The sequence below is a fragment of the Pantherophis guttatus genome, chromosome 4, assembly GCF_059756535.1.
Source record: "Pantherophis guttatus breed Tessera chromosome 4, ASM5975653v1, whole genome shotgun sequence".
NCBI classification, from domain to species: domain Eukaryota; kingdom Metazoa; phylum Chordata; class Lepidosauria; order Squamata; family Colubridae; genus Pantherophis; species Pantherophis guttatus.
In genome coordinates, this window is record NC_142066.1 from 119205891 (window position 1) to 119223702 (window position 17812).

The following is a 17812-nucleotide window of genomic DNA, read 5'->3' on the forward strand; positions in this document are numbered from 1 at the left end:
AGGTTCCGATTCCGGCTATTTCCAGCAGAGGTCCCAGCGTTCCTTCCAGCAGCGGGGGACTTTCCATCAGGACAATCAGGTCAGACAGGGCCCTAGATATCTCCCCAGGAGAGCCCCGAGGGGTGGTAGAGGCCACCCCTTCCGAAGGTCTCGCTAGGGGTCAGACTCCTGCGCAGCTTGGGGGTCGTTTGGCCCTTTTCTCCCAGGCCTGGGAGAATACCATTTCCGATGAGTGGATAAAAGATACCATCAAATTCGGCCTTTCCCTTGAGTTTTTGTCTAGCCCTCCTTGTAGGTTTATACGTTGTCCAATCTCCCTTAACAGAACTAAGCGGACCCAGGCGGCTATCCATCACTTGTTGACTATAAGAGCCATCCAACCGGTGCCCTCTACCGAATTTGGCCAAGGGTTTTATTCTCGGCTATTTTTAGTACAAAAGCCTTCAGGGGACTGGCGTCCATCCTTGATTTGAAATCTTTGAACCGGCACATAACTTATCTCCGGTTCAAGATGCATTCCCTGCAAACGATTTTACTTTGTATTCGGGAGGGAGATTTTTTATCTTCCGTGGATTTAACTGAGGCCTACCTCCACGTTCCCATCTTTTCCAAACACCGTAAATTCCTACATTTTTGTTATAATAACAAACATTATCAGTATTGTGCCCTTCCCTTTGGCTTGTCCTCGGCCCCAAGGGCCTTTACCAAAATAATGGCTTCCCTTATGGGATATATAGCCACCCTCCCAATCAGAGTGTCCTTTTATTTGGATGATGTCCTAATTTTGTCACGATCATTACATCAAGCACAGACGGACCTAGCTACTACCCTTAAGATCCTCCAGGTTCCCGGGTTCTCAGTCAATTGGACTAAGAGCCACTTAACTCCTTCTACCCAGATCCATCACCTGGGGGCAGTAATTGATACTTTATCTTCAGAGGTTTTCTTATCTCCGGACCGGATTGACAGCCTAAGAGGCTTAGCTGACCAAGTGCTAAACCAGAGGTCATCTTCCCTTCTTTCCCTATCTCGCCTTCTTGGCAAGATGGTTTCTACCTTCGGGATAGTCCCTTGGGCTCGTTTACACTGCCGGGACTTACAATGGCTACTACTACCCTTTCACCGTTCACATAGGGACAATACGGCCATGAGACTGATACTACCTCTTCCGGTACTCCGGTCTCTTTCCTGGTGGACATCGGAAGCACTTCTAAAGGGGACCAAGTTCCGAGAGCTGCAGCATCTTCTTCTCACAACGGATGCCAGCTTGTCGGGCTGGGGAGCTCATCTGGGCCCCCACCTAGCTCAGGGCCAATGGACCGAGCAGGAGCAGCAGATGAACATCAATGTGCTAGAACTGCGGGCCATCTTCCTTGCTTTAAAAGCCTTCAAGCCGCATGTCCTACAACGGGATGTCCTAATTCTAACCGACAATGTAACGGCCAAAGCACATGTGAACCGCCTCGGGGGTACTCGCTCCAAGGCCCTGATGCGAGAAGCACGACGGTTGGGGCTCTGGGCGGAAAATCACTTGGCATCAGTTCATGCAGCTCACATCTCCGGGGTACAGAATCGGACGGCCGACTCCCTCAGTCGGTCACCGATAGACAACGCAGAGTGGTCCATTTCTCCTTGGTTGTTTCAGGAGGTAGTTCGCCGATTCGGGCACCCGACGGTGGACCTGTTCGCCAGTGCATCCAACCACCAGCTTCCATGGTTCTTTGCCAGGTTCCCCTGCCCCGAGGCGGTGGACGCTCTACGGAGTCCTTGGCCGGCCAACCAACTTCTGTATGCCTTTCCCCCCGCCAACCTATTGCCCAGGGTAGTGCGGAAGTTACTACAGGAACAAGCAGAATTGGTGCTCATTGCCCCTTCCTGGAACCGACGACCCTGGTTTGCAGACCTTATGTCACTGTCGGTACAACCCCCTTGGCGGATACCAGACGATCAAGCGGTACTCATTCAGGGTCAACTGGAACACCCAGATCCACACTGGTATCAACTCACCACGTAGCGGTTGAGCGGGAGTTTATGACCAGGCTCCCGCTGTCGGACGGAGCCATTTCTACTATCCAGGTGTCGCGAAGAGCTTCGACTACTCGCATTTGTGAAGCTACCTGGCGAGCCTTCTCGTTGTGGTGCAGAAGGCGTCTTCACTCCCCTACGTCTGCCTCGGTACTGCTGGTCATCGAGTTCCTTCAGGATGGATTTGTCTCTGGCCTTTCACCTAACACCCTTCGACGCCAGGTGGCTGCCCTTTCCACCATCTTGTCCGGCTCCTCGACGGACTCGATGTCCCGAAATCCGCTGATTCACCAGTTTCTGCGAGGCGCTACCAACATCCGGCCGCCCGCAGTCCATCGGTACCCTACTTGGGATTTGCCTAAGGTCCTGCAGGCCCTCACCAGCCCACCTTTCGAGCCCCTGTGAGACATTTCCTTGAAACATCTCTCCTTCAAGGTGGCCTTCCTAGTGGCGGTTACCTCTGCACGCCAAATTTCAGAAATGGCAGCACTTTCCATCGTAAAGAGCTCTGCGTCTTCCACCAGGACAGGGTGGTGCTGAGATTAGATCCCTCTTTCATTCCGAAAGTTAATTCGATTTTTCACCGAGCCCAAGAAGTGGTGCTCCCAAATTTCTGCCCTGCTCCTCAGCACCCCCTTGAAAGGCATTGGCACACCCTTGACGTCCGTCGGGCGGTCAAGATATATATCTCCCGCACGGCAGCTTTCCGGCGTTCTGATGCACTCTTCGTGTCCTTCCTACCGGCTCCCCTGGGATCGAAAATTTCCTCTTCTACCTTGGGACGATGGATTAGAGCCTGCATTTCGGCGGCTTACGAAGCTTCGGCGCTTCCGGCTCCGCGCAACATAACCGCTCATTCTACAAGGAGCGCGGCCACATCGGCGGCGTGGTCCACCCGGGCCACCATCGAGGAGATTTGCCGGGCGGCGACCTGGGCGTCCCTTCTCCCTTCGTCCGCCACTACCGCCTGGACAAGTTTGCGTCGGCGGATGCGGCATTTGGACGGAGAATCCTCCAGGGTATCCATGCAGCCTCCTGATCTCGGGACCGGCCTTCTCCCTCCCGACTTGACACCTGGCTTTGGTATGTCCCATCCTGACTGCCGTGCCCGACTATAGGAGAATGGGCGTTGGTACTTACCTGATACGCCTCTTCTCTGACTGTCGGGCACGGCAGTCAGCCCCACCCTACATGGGGAAGGCCGGCCCCGACGTGAACTCCCTTGGGAGGGGGCAGGATCTTCTAATATTGTTTGTTTTCAAACCCTAGACACGTCTATCTGCAAATACTCCCTCGTCTCAAAACTGACAGCCACAGACAGGAGGAGGGACTTCCTTGATTTCTGCAGACCCGGTCCAATCACAACTCAACCAAGTCTCCACCCATCCTGACTGCCGTGCCCGACAGTCAGAGAAGAGGCGTATCAGGTAAGTACCAACGCCCATTCTAGCTTATAATAAAAATGAATCTTTAATCATCTTTTCCAATTACCTAACATTAGAATATATTAATGTCCTTTGCTGAAGCAAAATCAACAATGGATTCCCTGATAAATGTCTAATAAACAACCCAGAGCATGTTGTTCTGCATGTGAAAAAGGCACATTTTTAATTAAAAAAAAAAATTAAGTTCTTATTAACATAAATTCTACTAAATTTTTATGGTACCTTCTGATTTTGAGAAGAAATACAGTATTTTTTTAAAAAATTCTTGTTTGAGAATATTTAAGTAAGTTTCTCCAGCAAAAATTATATATTGATAGTTTGTAGCAAGAACAATTATTAAATATTTTCGTGATTATGTGTGTGTGTGTGTATATGTGTGTATTAATTTGTTTGTCATTCACCTTGCATTGAGGTGACTCTGGGCAGCTTACAATGTTAAAAGTTAATGGAGTAATAAAAGTTAATCAGCACAATAATAAAAATAACTATCTTATTTATCAAAAATTAGTGCCTTTCATTATCCCAAAATGTATCTTCTTTATCGATTTCAAATATGCTGTTAAGCTTATCTTTTCTGAATGCTTTATTTGAGTTTATATTAATATAAATTTGTCCAGTATAACTCTTAGGCCTCAAAATACTATGTTCATTGTGTAGAACATGTGTTCTACAATAAAATGATATCTGGTTACTATTTTCCAGTTTCTTGCAGATGTCCCTCTTTAAATATCTAAATCATCTATGTACTCAACAACTACTTTAAGTGTCATACTTCCTTGTAGATAAAATATTTCTCAAGATCAGTTTCCTAGTGTAAAAGTTATCTTGTAATACAATAGGCATGCTAAATAGCAAATACATAAAGAAGAAAGTTTTAAATAGCATGTTAGAAGAATGTTCTTGATCCAGTTCCAAGCCTGGTTACCTAATTAAGAATGCAGGATATTTGCTTGAAGTAGAGGTAAAGTTTACTGTATTTTGATAGCATAATGGGGAGTATAGCTATTGAAATGTAGGCTACAAAGTTAAAACACTGAAAGTGATATTGTTTATAGTAATAATGGACTTTGAGCGTTAAGTAATGGATATGTAAGTTGAGGTGTTCTTACCCCTTTGGGTATGTGAAGTTCATAGAGAAAGAGTGTTTCTGTGGAGTGTATGATCTTTGATGTGTAGATTTTTTTCCTACGTGTGGAATTTTTATGAGGAATCTGGCATCAGGGTGCAGTATTGTGATAAAAGTTTGCCATCTTTTAGTTTCCATAAGATGAAATGCTTTTTCTATAACTTTCCCTGAAGATTAGGGAAGGCTGTTGCCTGTAGAAAAAGGATGACTAGGTGGAAAATGGATATTTTTTTTCATCTTACAGCCAAACTTGTGTCTATCCATCTCATCCATCCATTTATCCTTCCTTCCATCATCTGTTTGTCTATCTCACATAAAAAGGTACTCACTCCCACTGTGTTAATGTTACATATATATATATATATATATATATATATATATAGAGAGAGAGAGAGAGAGAGAGAGAGAGAGAGAGAGAGAGGGGGAGGGAGGGAGGGAGGGAGGGAGGGAGGGAGGGAGGGAGAGAGAGAGAGCTTTGGATAGATTCAAGATACTGCTCCCACCATCCTTTCTCACCCCTGGGACTAAAGAATAGGAAAGTATCTTTTAAGCTCATATAGTAGTAGCAAACAAGATGAAAGAGAAATAACATTGTTACTCATCAAGTAAACACTGAATCTATAAAAAGTCCACAGTGGCAGATGGGCTTGTAAATGTTTTATCTTATCTTCAAAAAATGTGGATTGCTGCGGACAAAAAAAGATGTTCTTATTCCTTGTGAGTGAATGGGCCAAACCAAATCCTTTAAAATCTATATATTTTTGAAATGAGAATGTTTATGATTAATTCCCCGTTCTGGGCCTATTTGGAGTTTATGTATGTAACATCTTTGAAATCATGGCATGTTTCACGTAATAAGCAGGTATCTTTATTTCTAGCCTTCTGTAATAAACAAGTATCTTTATTTCTAGTCTTCAAAACTGCCAGGAATTTTTGGTCTTTAACAGATGAGTCAGTACATTTTTTTCCTGAATAACACCAGAGATTGATGCTGTGTAAAAACCAAATTTGAAAAAGATAGGATGTTTTACTGGGAAACAGTGGATCAATGTTTTAAATCAGTTGATTTCTAATAGTTGCTTTAAAGACTTTGAGAGATTGAATGTTGAATATGATTTACCTTTATATTTGCTTGGCAATATATACAGTTCAACAGTATATTAAACAGGATAAAGCCAATTCTGCAACACTGTTTTAATTACTGGCAGATTTGGGGTCTTTAAGAGAAATAGCATTGGAATAAAGGCAAACAATCACAGCAACAAATCAACAAATCAACTGTATAAAGAATGAAAAATAAAATCAAAGTAATATGACTGAATAGAGGTACCGGTTCTGATTAGGGTTCTTAAACAAAGAACTGCTTAAGTTTCTGAACTCCTACATTATCTTTCACTTAGAAAAGATTCCTCCTTTTCTTCTAGTGATCAAATAATATCATTGCAGTTGATTTTAATTTCAATTTCTTCTACTTCAGTATTTTTCCTGCATATGTTAAATAAAAAAGATGTCATTATACAACTTTGATATACACAGTTTTGAACTATTTAGTATTCCAGATACTTTTCAGCTGTTGCTTTTGATAATATCTTCATTTCATTGTTTTTATGGTTTTCTTCTTTCTATTACTATTAGACTATCAGGTAGTCTTCTAATATGGGGTGAGATAGACATGCAAGATACACAAACACAATTCAAAGTAATTGCCTATAGCAACTAATACAAGTTATTGATTTCAATTTGCATTTAGCATATGCATGTAACTCATACATACAACACACATAGCAGCCATGGAAACACACACACACACACACACATACACACATCTCTTCTAACAGAAACAAAGAGGAAGGTAAAATGGGAGCTGCAAAACAAAAGCAGAAATAAAATTCGATGAAGATGAGAAAAAAGGAGACTGAAAAGAGAAGGAAAGGGAAGAAAAAGATCTGTTTAGGGATTAAATTCATGCAAGTAACTCTTCCATCACTTATTTTTTAAAAACATCCATGCTTTCTAGCAACTGCAGTAATTATCAACTATGGCATCTCTGAATTAGAATATCATCTCAATTCACAGGTAATTATTTTGGGGGGAAATGCTTTCTTTGGAAGATAATTTCTCTTGTGTTTATCAAAATCCACAGCTTGAGCTCTGTCTGTATAATTACCCATGTCTGTAAGTATAATTGGACTAGAAAAATACTTGAATAATCATCTGGACTAATTTTTTTAAAGAAATTTAACCATTACACTATATATGCATACATTTTGAGTATATAGAGAGCTGAAAAGACCAAGTTACTATGCAGAGTATTCTAGTAATAACAGGAATGTTATTAGCTTCATTTTTGGGTTAAGATAATTTTATGCAGCAGTTTTCAATATAACATATTAGCTAATTTTAATAGAAAATTCCTTCCAAATAAAGAATAAATTTTAGCCTATGAGCAAACTGTAATTTAGTATAATTATGTTCTTTTTAATATATTCAGCTACTGCTTGAATAATCATAGGTTTCATGCATTAATCTTTGTCCATATATTATAGTTTAGAAATATAACGTTTCAGATTGTTGATTCATTTTCATTGCTTGAATTATTTCTCTTGAGAGGGCATATGGCTTTACTGATTCAAAGAATAATATAATACCAGTACCATATTAGAATGATTAATAAAAAGTCACAAATGAATGTTTTATGTTCATAGTATGTCAGAGTTTAGGCAGTGTGACTAGTATTATGAGATAAACCCAGGAGCAAAACACAGCACACAGAGCCTTTAGATAATTAACAGTGGTTTTATTTACAGCTAAATATATACAGACTTATACGTGGTAAATACCTTATCATACAGTTATTGACACAAAGAGAGCAATGAGAAAGAACATAAGGAGAAGGGAGACGCCCTCTAATGGCTTCCCTTATATAGACAGCTTCTTACCCAACTTAAAGTGGCAGTAACCCTGCTGCCTTATTCCCGTTGCATCAGTTTACAGCTGCCTCTGCTTACAACCTTCCATCAATTTACAGCTATTAAATCTACATACCCTGACATGACCCTGATAGGCTATTTGGTTAGAGAGATGCTACTGGTTTTCTGATGGTTTAAGCATCACATCTCCTATCTCCTTTTGGAGGGGGGAGGGGGAATGGACAGTACAGCTTAGAATAGAAATCATTCTAACAGGACACTTGGAGACATTAACAGCTCCATCTATCTGATGTTCCTTATAGATATCCTAGTCTGGATAAATCAGACCTTGATCTGGTCAGACTTGTCTATAGATGTCCAACCCAGAAGAAGCATAAAAAGAAGGGACAAACTCATATTCATTCTGGTTGTAGCTGATGCCTCCAATATGAAATATATTTTTACCATCTTGTGATGGAAAAAGAAACATGTCTAAGCAGCAGAATCATGCCTGCTAAAGTATAAATGATTCATGATTAGAAAATCAGTTCTTTAAATCCCCACTGAGAATGATATTTTCCTGTAGTCTTCATATACAATTTATTGGGAAGTTTACAAAGATATTATTGAATCCAAAAATGGCTCTACACTATGATTATCACAAAGATGCTTTCTGAATGCCAAATAAACCCAAGGGGAAAATATTTTGTTATGTTCTGTACCATTTCTTCGTTTGTTTATATCCCATCTTTCTTATAGTTTTATTGTATTTCTAGTGTTTTCTTATTTAAAGTATTTATAATCCAGCTACTATTCAGACGATTTCATGATGAGTTACAATATAGTGAACAAACTAAAACAATAACACCAAATAAAATCAATACTGAATTAATTTAAACATATAGTATCATGTTTCCCCGAAAATAAGACCCTGTCTTATATTTTTTTGAACCCTGAAATAAGTGTTTGGCTTCATTGCCATGCACTCAAAAGTCTGATTGGGCTTATTATCAGAAGATGCCTTATTTTGTGGGAAACAGGGTAGCAAACAATATCATTAACAAAAAAGCATCTAAAGGCTGATGGATGGTTAAGATGTGGAAGCGCAAGATTAAAGGCTTCAAATAGTACTGAAGGGTAAGTAATGTTGGTAAAAGCCGGTCTCAAAAGAATAACAAGTAGAGCCAGGATGCTATGACATGAAAGTTCTTTCCTTCATTTCCACATAATGTACTTCAGAGGCTGGGGAGGGTCCTTTTGAGATCTTTTGGGTAGGCATATACTGGAAGAGGTATTTCCTTAAGTATCAGGATCCCAGACCAATAGTGGTCTGGGACCCAGATCAGGCGTACCGGTAATGGCGGCAGTGGGAGGCTCTGCTCATCCGCCCGAATGCAAAAGCGTCGCAAGTGCACCCACGAGCAAACCAGTAGCGGTGGGTTTTGAAATCCACCCCTTGTCCCACTGTTTAGCCTATCGTACAGGGGACACTTCCCTCATAGGAGGATAAAATAAAATGATGCTTCCCAGAGATTTTACTAGTGAATGACTAATTTTCAGCTTTAGATTTCCTGGGAAGCCAATGAAAACACCAAGACCTCTCTTTAAAATGGCTGTTTAGCTATACTTCATTGACAATGGTCATGATTGCCAGTATGGAGTCCAGGTTCATAGACCTGAAGCAGGAACACAAGATTACTTTTGTAGACAGTTACAGCCTGGACTGAGAGGGTGTTTAGATTTTGGGGGTTTTAATATAAATTATATATGTACATTTATGTATTTTATATTTTTAACTGGTTGTTTTGTTGTTGTGAGCCGCCCTGAGTCCTCGGAGATAGAGCGGCATATAAATTTTATTAAATAAATAAGTTATGTAAGTATGAAGGGCCCAAGTGTCCCTCTCAAAACAGTGATAGCTCTTCTCTGTTCTCCAGGGCTATGCCCTATGGAGGTACTAATAGAGTGCTTGATAAATGACCATGATCTGTATTCATTTCAAAAGGGATTTATGTGGATGGCATGAATGGCATGTTACAAAAAAACCAACACTCCAAATAACTTAGTTTGCAACATTATTTGGGAGGAATGAACAGATCCAGCGGTCTGTTATTTTTTTCTCCTTTTTTAAAAGATCTTCCCTATCTTGCCCATGTGATGAATTGGTACTCTTGATTTTGTGTGATACGCATGATACATTTTGCTGAAGACTGTTGATAATGTGGCACCTGAGTCCCATTTGAATCAAGTATTTTTAGATTTAATTTGAAGATTCCTTTATAAGAAATACAGAGAAATGTGAGACTTCATCATTCAGTAAAGCTTAAATTGCAGTCTGTTTTTATCCTCATTTCTCTTATATTTAGGTAGTCAAAGGAAACCTAAATTTTAATCTCTACAGGTGAAACTCAAAAAATTAGAATATCGTGATAGGGTTTTCATGAGCTGTAAGCCATAATCATCAAAAGTATGACAAATCAAGGCTTAAACTATCTCGCTTTGCATGTAATGAGTCTATCTCATATATTTGTTTCACTTTTTAAGTTGCATTACTGAAATAAATGAACTTTTGCACAATATTCAAATTTTTCAAGTTTCACCTGTATGTAAATAATGACCAGTCATTTATTTTTCAGACTCATATGCCACTATTTCACTCTTTTGAGATAGGTAGATACGAAAATTTTAATATATTTAATACAATAAAATCGAATATTGTATACATATCAGATATACATAGGTTAATTAAGAATAGAGTTAGTGCTTTCAATAAAACACTAGAAACACATACACATATATATGTACATATGTATGTATGCTTCTACTGTTTTATTGAAAGGAATGGAAATTGAAATATGTATACGCTATTGTCAGATTTGTGTCTTATAGTCTTATAAATACAAAAAGAGATAAAATTATATAAGAAAGTGTTTTTGATGAGAACACAATCTATTTTTTTTAATCTCAATAATTATTTCTGATTATTAATTGCCAAGAAAAGCATTTCCATGAGAAGTGGCAAAACTTGCTAACCTGATTTTGGAATCACCTTGTTCTTGAATCTTTTCAAACAATTCTTGAGAAATATACTAGTTTCTCTAAAAAGTCTCTGAAATTGGTCTTTCCCTCTGGGTTTCCTTTTAAACATGCATTCCCTGTTTTGCAAGGAGAAAAATAAACTTTAAGAGTGAATAAATAGGGCACGTTCCCTAAAAGAACTATAAGTCTGATTTTCCAATAAACTGTATAATATGAGTCTCAAAATTGACAGAAACTCCTTATGGATTTTAGATGATATTCTGCAGTGTAAGGGTCCATTTTCAATTACAAAATAAATAAATTCTGGATTATATAATCAAAAGTAAAATGGCAAAAAATGCCATTTTTTTCCAATGGCAATTGTGTTATAAATGTAAAGATTGACATAATGAAGTTATGTTAAAATTGACATAGGAATTATGAGGCACCCTAGTGTACACATACAATAAAAAATATTGGAGCTGGGCACAAACTACATTTTTACAAACCTGTAATTCCTATTCAGGATAGTGTTGAGGCGACTGGGTGGAATTAAGCATTTACTGACAACAGGCCCTTCCTGATGCCTACAGTCTTTCAAAATTCTTAATCATGTATGTAACCAGTGCAACTGACTGACTGAATGTTCTTTGCAGGAGGAAAAAAAAATATCCAACAAATCTGCTGGCGGGGGATGTATCTTTATGCAGGCTTTATGAAAACCCCTTGCAATGTTTTAGATTTAATGAAAGCATGGAAGTCAGGGAGGCAACTGATCATTAGTGAGATAGTGGTACAATGTGAAAAACAGAACATTCACATACAGTACATGGCCATTTAGTTAGTAATTAAGTGCAAAATCATTCCACTCATTAGAATTTCACCAGAATTCTCTTTTCCTTTGACAGAAATGTCTATACCAGCTCTCTCATACCTAACAAAAACATTTAAATGAAAAAGTACATTACAGATTTACAAATTTAAATTTATAAATTTACAGATCAACAAAAAAAGGTTTTTAATTGACCTGCAACATAAGATAAAACTAACAGAAACTAAATTTGAAGTTTAATAAAGCTCCAGAACCTGATAATACTTCTGAATTTACAACAAAACTTTCTAGAAATGTTGTGACAAACCTTTAATCCAAGAAATGAGTGAGATCCAGATACGTGAAACATTTCCTCTGTATGAAAAGTAGCTTTTATTTTTTTATTTATAAAGAAAAAAATAATTAAATAAATCCTGAAGTGTATCTCTTCTTTAATATGTAAAAGATATCTCTTCTTTAATATGTAAAAATATACATATATATTTTTATATATAAAAATAGCTTTTATATAAATAGCTTTCAAATTGATATAACCTGATTAAAAGGATCTTATATTAGAAAAGATATGTAAGGAATAATATGGATAAGATAAACCAGAAGAATAAAAATTATGCATTATTTTTCTTGATGCTGAAAAAGACTTTTACAATTTGGAATAGCTTTTCATGTTTTCAGTTCTGAAGAAAATGTCACTGTAATTTTTTTTTGCATAGATACAGTATATTTCTAAAGAACAAAAAGCCAAAATTGTAGAAAGTACTCTTACTTTTGAACAGTATACTATATCAAAATGAACAAGACAGTATGAAAAGAAATAGAATTTCGGGAGTAAAATTAGCCACGAAAAAGACACACTGAATTTATTTATTTGTTTGTTTGTTCAATTTTAATAGCTTCCCAATTCAGCAAGTGATTCATTTACTTTACTTATTTGTTGTTTACTCATTTAATTTAATTTAATTTAATTTAATTTAATTTCCAATTTATATACCGCCCTTCTCCCTGAGGACTCAGGGCGGTGTACTGCCAAGATAAAAAACATAGAATACAAATATTAAGACATTTAAAAATATATATAAATTTTGGCCCAAAAGTTAAGAATCACAGACTAATTAAAAGAATTTAAAAATTTCTTCTTAAGCCAACCCGGCTTGCTGGAAAAAGTGGGTTTTCAGGGAACGACGGAAGACATTGAGGTCATGGATTCTTCTTATCTCCGGGGGCAACTGATTCCAGAGGGTGGGAGCCCCCACAGAGAAGGCCCTCCCCCTGGGGGCCACCAGCCTACATTGTTTGGCTGATGGCACCCTGAGGAGGCCCTCTCTGTGGGAGCGCACGGGTCAATGGGAGGTCGTCGGTAGCAGCAGGCGGTCTCGGAGATAGCTAGGCCCTATGCCATGGAGCGCTTTAAAGGTGATAACCAACACCTTGAAGCGCACCCGGAAGACCACCGGGAGCCAGTGCAGCTCGCCATGTTGCTCCCATCACTACCCGCGCTGCTGCATTCTGGACCAGTTGGAGCCTCCGGGTGCTCTTCAAGGGGAGCCCCATGTAGAGAGCGTTGCAGTAGTCAAGGCGAGAGGTGACGAGGGCGTGAGTGACTGTGCACAAGGAATCCCGATCAAGAAAGGGCCGCAACTGGCGAATCAGGCGAACCTGATAAAAGGTCCCCCTGGTAACAGCCGTCAGATGTTCCTCCAAAGACAGCTGCCTATCCAGGAGGACTCCCAGATTGCGAGCCCTTTCAGTGGGGGCCAAAGACTCGCCCCCAATAGTCAGTGATGGAGTCAACTGACTATATCGGGATGCCGGGAGCCACAGCCACTCAGTCTTGGAAGGGTTGAGCCTGAGCCTGTTCCTCCCCATCCAGATCCGCACAGCCTCCAGGCACTGGGACATCACTTCAAGGGCATCGTTGGGGTGGCCTGGGGTGGAAATGTACAGCTGGGTGTCATCAGCGTACTGGTGGTATCTCACCCCAAAGCCACGGATGATCTCGCCCAGCGGCTTCACATAAATGTTGAACAGAAGGGGCGAGAGGACCGATCCCTGCGGCACTCCACAAATGAGAGGCCTCGAGGTCGACCTCTGCCCCCCTGCCAACACAAACTGTGACCGGCCGGAGAGAAAGGAGGAGAACCACCGCAACACAGTGCCTCCCACCCCCAACTCTTCCAGCCGGTGCAGCATGATACCATGGTCGATGGTATCAAAAGCCGCTGAGAGATCTAATAGGACCAGAACAGAGGAATAACCCCTGTCCCGAGCCCTCCAGAGATCATCCACCAACGCGACCAATGCCGTTTCCGTGCTGTGCCCAGACCTGAAACCCGACTGGAACAGATCTAGATAGGATGTTTCCTCCAGGAATTGTGGAAACTGTTGCGCGACCACACTCTCAACAACCTTCGCAATGAAGCGAAGGTTGGAGACAGGACGATAGTTAGCCAATATTGCTGGATCCAGGGACGGCTTCTTGAGGAGAGGCCTCACCACCGCCTCTTTCAGGGCAGCGGGGAAGTGACCCTCACTCAACGAAGCATTAATGTCACCCTGGAGCCAGCCTCGTGTAACCTCCCGGAAAGCCAGTACCAACCAGGAGGGACACGGTTCCAGTAAACATGTGGCCGCACTAAGTCTCCCCAAAATCCTGTCCACATCATCGGGAGTCACAGCATCAAACTCCTCCCAGATAACATTCTCAAGATTGTTCCTCGTCACCCTGCCCTGATCTACCCAGTCAGAGTCCAAATCCCCCCGGAACTGAGCGATTTTGTCATACAGGTATTGTCCGAAATCCTCCGCCCTGCCTTCTAAGGGATTCTCCCGCACTCCCAGATGGAGCAGGGCGCGGGTCACCCTAAACAGGGCGGCCGGACGATTCCCTGATGACGCAATAGAGGCGGAAAAGTAGTTAGACTTTGCCGTCTTTATCGCCACTAGGTAGGCCTTAATATGCGACCTTACCAGTGTTCGATCAGATTCAGCGAGACTGGCCCTCCAACCGCTCTCCAGGCGTCTTTTCCGGCGCTTCATTTCCCTCAGCTCCTCAGTAAACCAAGTAAACCATCGCCGCCGTCGCCATCGGCCTCCTCACGGACGCCCCCAGCCACCCCCTGCCTCTAGATCTTCCTCGAGGCATCCAGGGGCGTGGGGAACCTCCGTAGGGGCCTCAAACGTCGCCGTCGTCAGGGGGCCGCCACCGCCGCGACCACCCGTAGCCGCTGGTGCTAGCGCCACCCCCGCAGGCCGCATCCATTCACGCCCTCACCCGCCAGCGCTTCAACGTCATCCTCCACGGAGCTGGGGTGGTCCGGAGAGCTAACAAAGCTCTCAATGGGATCCCCAGGTGCTCTTTTTCCCAAACGGGGGTCATAGCTGTTCAAAATGACCCCCCCGAAGTCCCCCCAAGCCGAGGCATCGCCCCCCCCCCCGAGGATCCGGGATTCAGCGCCGGGACGCCATCTTAGACATGCGCAGAAATGAGACTCATCATATTGTATTTACAGTTACTCAGTCCAGCACCCTTTAACATTGTTGATAAAATATATGCAATTATAGTTCTGGGTCAGATTATTTAATGAAACTGTTGACGTGGAATTCAGCAGAGAAGGAAAAACTGTTGTCTATCAAACAACAGATTTTAACATTTCTGTTAAGGTCAAATATTCAGGATTCATTTTTACAAAAAGTAACAAAGATTTAAAGGTTGATACATCTGCAACCTTTGCAACCTATATGCAATCTGCATATAGCAATAAACTATAAGAAAACATGAATTACTAAAGAAGGTGGATTTGATTAAATCATGATTTAAATTGTGATTCACTAGTAAAAAGGCTTGATTTAAATCAACTTGATTTAAATCATAATTTTTAAAGAGCGACTGTCATCTCAAACCTTCTGTTGACTCACCGAAAGTCCCAATATTACAGAATATACAGCCTCATGCTACATAACTAAGCTCCATTTCATGCTGAATAAACTAAATTATTAATGTATCTTAAATAGAAAACTATCTTTAGATAAATCTTTACTCCAAAAGCATTTTATTAAAATAAATTTGATAAAAATAAAAAAAATCTGATTTAAATTAAAAAAATAGTGTTTTATCACTATTATTCCAATCTTGATTGCTAAAATAAATAATTCATTTTCTAAGAACTGCTGGAACTGTAACAAGCACTTTGGACCCTTCTTTTATGTGTGTTGGCAGTTCTATAAAATCCAACATAGATAGTTCTCGAATTATGACCCCAACTGAGCTCAACATTTTTACTGATAAGTGAGACAGTTGTTAAGTGAATTTTGCCCCATTTTAGACCTTTCTTGCTACAGTTGTTAAGTTAGTAACATGATTGTTAAGTGAATATGGCTTCCCCATTGACTTTCCTTGTGAGGAACTGATCATGTGACTCTGGGACACTGCCATCATCATAAATATGAGACAGTTGCCTTGAATTTTGATCACATGACCATGGGTTCATCAATGGTCATAAGTGTGAAAATAGTCATAAATCACTTTTTCAGTGCTGTTTTAACTTCAGACGGGCATTAAACAAACTGTTGTAAGTTGAAGACTACCTGTATTGCAAAATAATAAAATGTAGGGATAGATGGGGAACTCATCAAATTTGCAGATGACACCAAGCTAGCAGGAATAGCCAACATTCCAGAAGATAGGCTCAAGATACAGAAGGATCTTGACAGACTTCAACATTGGGCACTATCTAACAAAATGAAATTCAATGGTGAAAAAAGCAAGGTTCTACATTTAGGCAAGAAAAACAAAATGCACAGGTACAGTATATGTGGCACCTTGCTCAATAGTAGTAACTGTGAGAGGGATCTTGGAGTCCTAGTGGACAACCATTTAAATATGAGCCAGCAGTGTCTAGCAGCTGCCAAAAAAGCCAACACAGTTCTAGGCTTCATAAACAGGGATAGAATCAAGATCACGTGAAGTATTAATACCACTTTATAATGCCTTGGTAAGGCCACACTTTGAATACTGCATCCAGTTTTGGTTGCCACAATGTAAAAAAGATGTGGAGACTCTAGAAAGAGTGCAGAGAACAGCAACAAAGATGATTAGGAGATCAAGGCTAAAAGAATGAAGAATGAAACCATATGAAGAATGGTTGCAAGAACTGGGTATGTCTAGTTTAAGAAGGACTAGGGGAGACATATCAGTGTTCCAATATCTCAGGGATTGCCACAAAGAAGAGGGAGTCAAGCTATTCTACAAAGCACCTGAGGATAGGACAAGAAACAATGAGTGGAAACTAATCAAGGAAAGAAGCAACTTAGAACTAAGGAGAAATTTCTTGACAGAACAATTAATCAGTGGAACAACTTGCCTCCAGAAGTTGTGAATGCTCCAACACTGGAAGTTTTTAAGAACATGTTGGATAACCATTTGTCTGAAGTGATGTAGGGTTTCCTGCCTAAGCAGGAAGTTGGACTAGTAGATCTCGAAGGTCCCTTCCAATTCTGTTATTCTATTCTAGACTGGAATAAATTTTAAAGCTGAAATCCCATTGCAGTCTGAAAGATTTGTATTGAATTTTACTAAACCATATATTAGCTTAATGTACTGATTGACACTGTATATGTTAAGGGCCTATGCCTCTTATAGGGAAAAGTGTTTGATTTCCCCTCTGGAAAAATGGCTAACTAATTGTGGATGTATGCCTTGATGTCTAGAATAACTTTGTATTTAAAACGTAAATTTGATGCTGAATGTAGTTTTAATTGGAAACCATTCTAAGAGCCGTGGTGGTTCAGTGGTTAGAGTGCAGTACTGCAGGCTACTTCTGCTAACTTTTAATTGCCAGTAGTTTGGTAGTTCAAGTCCCACCGGCTCAAGGTTGACTCAGTCTTCCATCGTTCCAAGGTCAGTAAAATGAGGACCCAGATTGCTGGGGGCATTATGCTGACTCTGTAAACTGGACTGTACTGTCCGAGAGGACAGTAAAGCACCGTGAAGCAATATATAAGTCTAAGTGCTATTGCTATAGCTGTTGCTATTCTTAGTCCACAATTTTATACATGAAATTGTGTCACATACAAAATGTGGGTGTTAGAGACCTCATTTTATTTATTTTTTGTATAGTTAATTGTATTGATGGACCGCATTATTCACTGTAGTTTTCTTTCAGCATCATGAGTAATGTTAACTAAATATTCTTCTCTTAATATGAGAGCATTTGACGGCTGTGGCTGGGAGGGCATTTTATCAGGTTCGCCTGATTCGCCAGTTGCGATCCAGATCCAGATCCCTTTCTGGATCGGGACTCGTTAAATACGATCACTCATGCCCTCGTCACTTTCTGCCTGGACTACTGTAGTGCTCTCTACATGGGGCTCCCCTTGAGGAGCACCCGGAGGCTCCAGCTGGTCCAGAATGCGGCCATGCAGGTGGTTATGGGAGCGACCTGGCGCTCCCCTGTGACCC

At 40.7% G+C, this 17812-nt stretch overlaps 1 protein-coding gene across 18 annotated transcripts in view; it reads left to right on the top strand.

Annotated features, from left to right (window-relative positions):
- The window catches only part of OSBPL3 (oxysterol binding protein like 3), a 112994-nt gene that overhangs the window by 50774 nt on the left and 44408 nt on the right, over positions 1-17812 (top strand). For 3 of the 18 annotated variants that reach the window (XM_087892661.1, XM_087892660.1, XM_087892662.1), the window contains exon 3: positions 3295-3452. The exons of the other annotated variants lie outside the window; for them this stretch is intronic. The gene's annotated coding sequence lies outside the window, so the exon portion shown is untranslated. The remainder of the gene's footprint in view (positions 1-3294; positions 3453-17812) is intronic. 18 annotated transcript variants of the gene reach the window in all.